Source organism: Macrobrachium rosenbergii, chromosome 45, assembly GCF_040412425.1.
Source record: "Macrobrachium rosenbergii isolate ZJJX-2024 chromosome 45, ASM4041242v1, whole genome shotgun sequence".
Lineage (NCBI taxonomy): Eukaryota > Metazoa > Arthropoda > Malacostraca > Decapoda > Palaemonidae > Macrobrachium > Macrobrachium rosenbergii.
In genome coordinates this window covers 32,870,614-32,879,469 of record NC_089785.1, presented here as the reverse complement: position 1 = coordinate 32,879,469, position 8,856 = coordinate 32,870,614, and the positions used below count along the sequence as shown (strand labels likewise).

General features: G+C 52.9%; 1 protein-coding gene across 5 annotated transcripts in view; it reads left to right on the top strand.

Annotated features, from left to right (window-relative positions):
- Window positions 1-1,242: 1,242 nt before the first annotated feature.
- lt (vacuolar protein sorting-associated protein light) overlaps window positions 1,243-8,856 on the top strand; it is a 64,685-nt gene continuing 57,071 nt past the window's right edge. The window contains exons 1-2 of one of the 5 annotated variants that reach the window (XM_067088961.1): window positions 1,423-1,517; window positions 1,563-1,581. The gene's annotated coding sequence lies outside the window, so the exon portion shown is untranslated. Of the gene's footprint in view, window positions 1,582-8,856 lie in introns of all 5 variants that reach the window. The other 4 variants (XM_067088962.1, XM_067088963.1, XM_067088960.1 and 1 more) reach the window with 4 other exon arrangements.

Below are 8,856 nucleotides of genomic sequence, written 5' to 3'. Positions count from 1 at the left end.
AGCCCTCAGCTGCACAACAGGGACAAGACCCCACAAACCAGAATACCCCGATGGAGACGTCAGGACAGCCTCACGCTGTCATCAAAGATGAGCAGCTCGTGGTCACACAACTACTCATGGTCACACTCCACCTCTACGACGTGCTCCACTTCGTAGGCGTGCTCCAATTTGCTGCTCAAAAACTCGACCAACGTCGACTCCAAAAAACTGCCCGCTGCTGCTGCCACTGCCGCTACCTTCGCTGCCCAACCAGACCCGACTGGCGAAAGAAAAACGGCAGCTCACCGACGAGATCATCAAAACAAAAAAAACTTGAAGGTAAGGAGGCAGCAATCCACAAAAGGGAACGAGCGGGGAACCAGCAGTTCCCGCAAAACCATCACTTAACGTGACACTATCGAAAGCTAAGAATACACCAGAGAAAAAAAAAAAAAAAACAGAACACAAAATTTACTTAATGGATCTTCTTCTTCAGTAGTAGTAGTAGTAGTAGTAATAATAATAATAATAATAATAATAATAATAATAATAATAATAATATAATAATAATAATGCAGACCAACCAAGCTGACTAAATATGCAAAAGGCACATGACCTGCACTAAGATATAAATTATATATATTCGTTGCAGAAAGAACGATAAAAACAACCTCTGATATAGATATACAGAAGAAATAGCTCTCATATAGGTATATATGCACTGTAGAACTAGTAAAAAGTCCCACAGATTGACAAAGTTCTCCAAAATAGCATGCCCTACGTCAAAAAGAGAGTGTAAAGGCGTCAAACGGCCGTTCATTTCTGCATTAATCATGCCATGTATATTACCCGTTATTATTTCATATTTTTACGCATCTCTCCATACGCATTATTGTCCGGCCTTTCCGCCGATGTATGTAACAACTTTGTAGGTTTATTGTAACGCAAATTATTCTCATTTATATGTCATTTAACAAACGCAAATTCTTGTCCAAATGAGTGACATGGGAATCCGCAGGTCGGTCACTTCCTTTCCGTCCGCATTCCTCAATGTATACCTGGTTTCCGAGAAATAAATCAGTCATACCTAGAGCAATAAGTAGTGAGCACAAATAAACAAATGAATGAATAAATAAATAAATAAATTAATTAATTAAATAAACAATAGGCAACTAAATAAATTGACAAACGGATGAGCGTGAACATGACTTAATAACGTATTATAATGATGAAAGCTGACTGATATTTTATAACGGATGCTCTGAAACTTATGAGAATGGACATCTGCTATACTGCATAGCACAATAACACAAGTTATATAAAGTGTACGAACATAGAAAAGATAAATTATACAGCATCGGGGAGTCATTACTGAGCCGCTCAATCAGCCGCTTTGCTCGGTTTATTGGTTGAAAAGGAAGAAGAAGAAGAAGAAGTAAAGACGGCAGGAAAAGGTAAACAAACCACCTACTCAGGGAAGTGTCAGTGTCAATTGTCGCAGTTACTCTTTTGCTAATGAGAAAACTACGATTACAGATTGTCGCAGTTACTCTTTTGCTAATGAGAAAACTACGATTACAGATATTTTAGATAATTTTTTAGGTAAGTTTATTTAATACAGGTTCTTATTTTGTCGTGTTTTGTAGGTCTAATGAAGAGTAAGTCAGGTAGACCCAGCAAACTAAAGTGGCCAACCATAGGTTAGATATTCTACGGAAGCTTAGGGTAAGACTCCTGTGCTGGCAAGATTGTTATTTCAAGTTCAGATAACACGTACATATAGTGTATTAGGAATTATGGTAAATTTAAAGGAGACGGCACCACGAAGATATGTTTGTTCCAACACGATATACAAACCGTTGATCCTTTACATTAGGAATTACCTTCAGCGTAGGCTGGAAACGTCCGTTAAACTCTTGAGCAAGGTGGTTAGGCAATAACTACCGCCAGGTAGGCGGGAATACCCACCTGCCCGAATGCGGGAATACCCACCTGCCCGAATGTAAACATTCCAGTTGTTCCGACACAATATACGAACCCTCGGTCCTTTACATTAGGGATTACTTTCAGGCATAGGCTGGAAAATGGCCGTTGAACTTCAAACAAGGTGGTTAGGCAGTTAACTACTGTCCGGGAGGCGGGAGTACCGCCTTTCCAGATGTAAACATTCCAATTTGCTTTTGGCCGTCGTAGCGCTCGGGCGTTGTTCTTCGCCGCTGTCTGCCTGACAGCAATACTTCTTCTATTTTGGTGGGAAATTCTTTCTTGTTTTTCATTATCATGGAGAAATCAGCTAAACCCTCCTATCCCCAGCGTGTGTGTCCCGGGGTAGGGGGTAAGAAATGTAATTCATTTAGATCTCGAGTCGACGTGGACCCACACGCCCTCGGTACATCTTGCAGGGGACGTGTGTGTTCATGCGACGATCCCTGCAGTGAGTGTTGTTCATGGTCCTCCGAGCAATGGGGCAAGTTCGAAGGGAGGAGACGTTACTGTCGTAAGTCTACCAAGGAGTCGTCCTAGGGAAATACGCCCCCGACGACTCCATTGGTGGCGAATGTGTTGGGCCGTTTCTCCCTCCTGGCGAACTTCCCTGCTTGCTCCTCTCCTCGGGTGAGGACTCCCCTCCCCTTCCTCTTACGTTTCATCATTTGTGGAAGCGCGGGGAGAGTTGGACGCGACATCCTCTCTGAAGTCTCTTCCCGCCCGGAGGGAAGTTTTTCCTCCGGAGCGAGTAGAGGCTTCGTGTACTGACCCGACTTTTGCTTCAGGTTCCGGACTGGATAGCCAGACACAGATTCCAAGCTCATCCTGGCTACACCTGGGCCTACCTGGCTCGTCACTGGAGACTGGAGGGATTGGCTCCCCTGCCCCCCGCTCCAGTCACGACCCACTTGGCAACGACAGTCTCCACTACATCTGTCACCTTTTCGAGATTTGCCCAGATGCCGGTGTCAGTTGCATCGCATCTGGACACCCTAGTGTCGGTGTCACCTGCGGTGCAGCATGCTGTTCCGCTGCCTCCTGGCTTCCTGGCTCCATTCACACATGCTGGCCCCGCCTACATGGTGACGTCATCATATCCTTATGTGACTGTCCCTGCCCCTGTTACTGACCCTGGCCTGTCTTCGAATGCTGTTCCTCGTCTGACTTTCCAGCCCGGCCCTTCGTCTGCTTCCGTCCCCATTCCATCGACCCTGGCACGGCCCAACTTGAATCTTCACGCGGGAGGGGCGGCGCCTGCATTCCCGGCCCCACCCACGTTTGTTCCTGGCCGACGCGCGGCTCTCTCTACCCAGGCAAATGCTGGCTCGAGCTCCGCGGTCATTGCCCGGGATGTCCCTTCTGCTGCAGCCCCTCCTGCTGTTCCTGAGTCTGTGGCCTCGCTTTCCTGGCTTGGGGACTTGACGGCGTTCCTGAAGAAGAAGAAGAAGAAGAAGTCTAGGAAGGTGTCGTCGTCTTCATCTTCATCTTCGTCTTCATCATCGTCTTCGTCTGCTGCTTCTTCCACTTCTCCTTCCAAGGCTTCGCAGCCTAGGAAGAAGAAGTCTGCCTCTCCCCCCCCTAAGAAATCTCGCACCGAGACTTCTAAGGGTCTGCCTCCTTCCACAGGGAAGGCAGTGGGATCTCTCGTCGGCTCTTCCCGATCCTCGGATCAGGAAACCGCTGCCCCGGCCTCCGGACCAGGGGCACCGGGAGCCAAGGGCGTGCAGACCAAGGTCGGCACTCCCCCCCGCTGCACCTAAGAAACTTCCTGCATCTAAGGCCAGCGAGTCCGCGTTGGACACTCGTTTGCGAGTTGCTCCGAGTACCCGGGTCCCCAAGGAGACCCGGGTACCCCAGTCTGATACGGGAGAAACTTCTCGCCATACAGACCAGGGCGTGGGGCGAGAGAAAGAGCCGGGGCATGCAGGTGCTCCGTCTCTTCCTGCTGGCACTCCTTCAGGTGCCAAGTCAGGTTCCCGGGATAGTGCTTCAGCCCGCGGGGCTGAACGCAAGGTGAGGTAGGGAAGAAGTCCCCTACTCAGTCCTCCCGAGAGGCTCCTGCCTCGAAGAAGACTGGGGCGCGTCCAGAGGACAGCGCAAGCTCGCGCCAGTCAGCCACACGTTCGACTCCTCCCAGTCCCCGGCCACGTCCGCGTGACCAGCCTGGCTCGGGGGAGGCGAGTGTGCGGCTCGGCCCTCGCGAGCCGCTCCGCTCTCCTCAGGAGATCGCTTCACCTGGGCTGAAGCAGTCTCCTCGACCCGGGGGCTCGTCATCACCGCGGGTTGGTGACCGCTCTTGGCCCACTGCCTCTGCTGGTTCTGCCAGTAAAGCCAGTGGGAGCGCCCGATCTTCCTCGCCTGTCCCCTCCGCCCCTTCGGTTTCTTCCAGGGGGCGCGAGTCGGAGAGGAGGAGCTCTGGGGAGTGTTCTCCTCAGAGTTCTACTGCGTGGTGGTACACACCTGGCTCAGTTCTTGGCTTGACCAGGTCCTACGCCCGCGTAGTTCAGGAAGATCCAAGGGGGTCTGCCGAGGTTTTCACTCCTGCAGGGAGAGTAGTTTGGGAGGACCGCACTCTGGAGGAACTCGAGGGTCCTCTGCTCCAGGATGCGGACACCCCCGAAATACAGAGGACTTTTGCAGAGGTTATCGCGCTGATTCATCAGCACAATGACCTCGGGGAAGGGACCACGGCCTCGTCTGTGGATCGTCCGTCGCTCCTCGAATCCTTCTGGGGACCCAAGAAGGAACCCAAGGCTTCGGTGGGGCTGCCGTAGTCCACGCTTGCCGAGGGGGTACTCGACCAGGTGAACAGTCTTGTGTCTGGGCAAGAAAGTTCGCTTCGTTCGAGCCACTCGGACAAGCTTCTTCCTCCTCCTCTGCCTCGTCAGAAGCGTTTCTACGCTCCAGTGGAAGGGGCGTTGCTGACCAAACAGGTTGACCCGGACCTGACTCGTTTGGATCCGGGTCTGTCGTTGCAGCAATTGACTGCAGAGAGCATATCCCTCTCTCAGCAAGAAGCTGCAACCCTGGAAGCCACCACCATGGCGGCCTTCCAAGCAGTCTCCTGGCTCGATCTGTGGTCATTCACAGTATCGAAGGTAGCTGCTTCCTCAGGCGCTATTGTACCTGGGGAGGACACCGCCTTTGGAAGACTGTGCCAGTCTGGGGGTAGGGCTATTTCCTACCTCGCCCACCAGACTGCAAACCTGTGGGTGAACCTTGTGCTAAATCGGAGGGATGCCGTTCTCTCTCGCTTTGCCAGGTCTGTAGGTCCCGAGTCAGCTATCGCCCTTCGGAATGGACTGTTGCTGGGTTCCTCCTCTCTCTTCCCTAGAGAGTTGGTGGACGCCGCGGTGGACAAGCGCCGTGCCAATGACAGCGACCGGCTTGTTCACCAGGCAGTGGCCAAGACCTCCAGGTCTTCGCACCCCACTGCGGCCAGGTCTTCGAGCCAGGCTGGCACTTCCTCGGCCCCTAAGAAGCCCGTCTTCGAAGGGGTCCCGAGGAAACACCCAGCCTTCTTCTGCCCCGAGAAGGGGGGGTCCCTCCCGCCCTTTTCAGCCCACTTTCCAAGCCGGTAAAGGGGGCAAGGGTAAGAAGAAGAAGGGGAAACGCTAGGGGCGGCATTCCCCCAAAAGCTGCCGAAGGTGGGGGGGTGCCTGTCGAGCCATTGGGCAACTTGGCAGCGACACGGAGCCGAGACCCGGATAGTGGATGTCCTTCAGGAGGGATATGTACTATCCTTCGAGTCTCGGCCTCCCCTCACCTACTCTCCGGTCCATCTCCAAACATATCTTCCAGGTTCGTCGAAGGACATCGCACTACAGCAAGAAGTGCAAGCCATGCTGAGCAAGGGTGCTGTAGAAGTCGTGTCGGACCAGTCTGCAGGCTTTTACAGCCGCGTCTTTCTCGTAGAGAAAGCCTCAGGGGGATGGAGACCGGTCATAGACCTCTCTCCCTTGAACTGTTTCGTTTGCCAGACTCGGTTCACGATGGAAACAGCGCAAACTGTGCTGGCCTCCATCAGGGAGAACGACTTCATGCTTACGGTGGACTTGAAGGATGCGTATTTCCAGATCCCCATCCATCCGTCCTCTAGCAATTACCTCCGCTTTGTCCTTGGGGAGTCGGTCTTCCAATTCAGGGCACTTTGCTTCGGGCTCTCGACCGCTCCCCAGGTGTTCCCGAGAGTATTCTCTCTCGTGTCAGCTTGGGCCCACTCGCACGGGATATGTCTTCTGAGGTATCTCGACGACTGGCTAGTCCTGACGAGCTCTCGCTCGCAGTTGCTACAGGACAGGGATTGTCTCCTCGAGTTTTGCCGGGATCTAGGGATCATGGTAAATCTGGAGAAGTCAGATCTCACCCCCAAGCAGAGGACAAAGTACCTGGGCATGCTGATAGTACGGCTCGGACTCTCGTATCAGCAAGTTCAGGCAGGCAGCACAGCTGTTCCTGTCACGGCAGGAGCAACCAGCTCGGCTATGGCAAGTCGTCATCGGTCACCTGTCGTCTTTGGAGAAACTAGTACCTCATGGGCGTCTTCACCTGCGGTCTCTCCAGTGGAGACTAAAGGAGTATTGGTCCCAGTCCCAAGATCCCCAGTCCTTCCTCATTCCTCTTTCCGAGGAGGTGAGAAAGGACCTTCACTGGTGGTTAGACAACAGGAACCTCTTGATAGGAGTATCCTTGCATACTCCCCCTCCGGACATGCTTCTGTTCTCGGACGCATCAACCGAGGGATGGGGCGCACACCTGGAGGAGTTGCTGACTTCGGGAGTGTGGCACCGAGGCAACAAGCACCTTCACATCAACATCCCAGAACTCAAGGCGGCCTTCCTGGCCCTCCAAGAGTTCCGGGATCGAGTGATGGGACACTCCGTGGTACTGATGAGCGACAATACCACGGTAGTGGCATACGTCAACAAGCAGGGGGGACTAGTGTCCCACCAGCTTCACCAGTTGACGATGCAGGTGCACGAGTGGGCCGTGGCTCACTCGGTAGAGCTGTCAGCCAGGTACATTCCAGGCAAGAGGAATGTTGTGGTAGACAAGCTCAGCCGCCAGAGCCAGGTGGTAGGGACCGAATGGTTCCTCCATCAGGAAGTAGCGGAAAGGCTGTTCGACCTGTGGGGGCGTCCAGCCATCGATCTGTTCACCACCCGGCACAACAGAAAACTCCAGGTCTTCTGTTCTGTTGTGCCTGACCCATGGGCTGCTGCGGAGGACGCGTTCCAACACCCGTGGGACAATCTCGGCGCTTATGCCTTTCCCCCATTCTGTCTGATTTGCCGAGTGATCAGCCGAGTGATGATCACCCCGAATCTCAGAATGACTCTGGTGGCACCCAAATGGCCCTAGGCCTTTTGGTACCCGGACCTGCTAGCTCTCCTCTCCGAGGCACCGAGAGAGATCCCCTCCCTGGCCCAACCTTCTGTATCAACCTCACGCAGAGCGGTTCCACCTGGCAGTGCATTCCCTGTGTCTTCACGGCTGGAGGGTATCCACCATCTCTTGCAAGCGAGAGGCTTTTCGCGCCGCACAGCAACAGAGATGGCAGGATACCTCAGAAGATCCTCCACAGCGGTATACCAGGGAAAGTGGTCCGTCTTCTGTGGTTGGTGTCGTCGAAGGGGTATCTCTCCGGTCAGAGCTACTGTTCAGCAGGTCGCGGACTTCCTCGTATTCCTTCGCCGAGAGAAGTTTTTCTCCATTTCAGCTGTAAAAGGCTACCGCGCCGCACTCGGCCTAGTCTTACGGCTGAAAGGAGTAGACATCTCCTCCTCTTTCGAGATTTCTCTACTCATGAGAAGCTTCGAACGGTCGTGCCCACCCAGGGATCTCAGGCCCCCTGCGTGGGATGTGACTCTCATCTTAAGGAGCCTGACTCTTGCACCGTACGAGCCTTTACAAGAGTCGTCAGACAGGGATCTGACCCTCAAGACCGTCTTCTTGCTTGCCCTGGCATCAGCGAAGAGGGTTGGCGAGCTTCACGGACTTTCCTTTGATGTTAAACACTCGAGGGGATGGGGATCAGTTACGCTCGATTTCATCACAGATTTCGTAGCGAAGACTCAGAACCCTTCAGTCCCTGACGCATGGTTCGAGTCCTTCACGATCCCCTCCCTAGAGGACTTTGTAGGTAATGAACCAGACGAGATGCTACTGTGTCCTGTTAGAGTGCTGCTGCACTATCTGAAGAGGACTCGGCACCTCCGGCCTGAGTGTCGAAGACTCTTCGTTAGCACTGGCTCGACCAAGAAAGAAGTGTCCAAGAACACCATCTCTTTCTGGCTTCGTGAGACGATAAGGAGAGCGTACTCTGCTGCAGGAGAAGACGACACCGGTACGCTTCGTCCAAGAGCTCACGAAGTCCGCAGCATTGGTCCGTCCCTCGCATTCCGGAAGAATATGTCGGTATCACAGGTGCTGAAGGCAGGTGTGTGGTCCCAACAGACTACCTTCACCTCCTTCTACCTCCGGGAAGTTGCACACAAGTCCTTGGACACTTTTTCCTTGGGTCCTGTGGTGGCTGCTCAACAAGTTGTGTAGCTTATCCAGCTCCTCTAACAGGACAGGTTGCATCTCGTCTATGTTGTACAGTTGTGATTGGGAGATTTAATGTTGAGTGACTGGCCTCTCTTCTTTCTCCCCATCCTGGCTCTCTTCCCACGGGCAGGGAGTAGACGTGCCGTTACAAGCTGGACCAGGCGATCGAGGCAGGTAAGCACATAACGGAGCTCCTGTTCTATTTCCATTCAGGTTAATAGAAGCAACCCCACTCCTTCCTCTTGCAAGGGGAGGAAGGAGACCATGACTATGAGACAAACCCAATGCTTGTATTTGCCTTATTGTCATCCGACGTCAAATTCTTCTAGCCTACTTTGCATG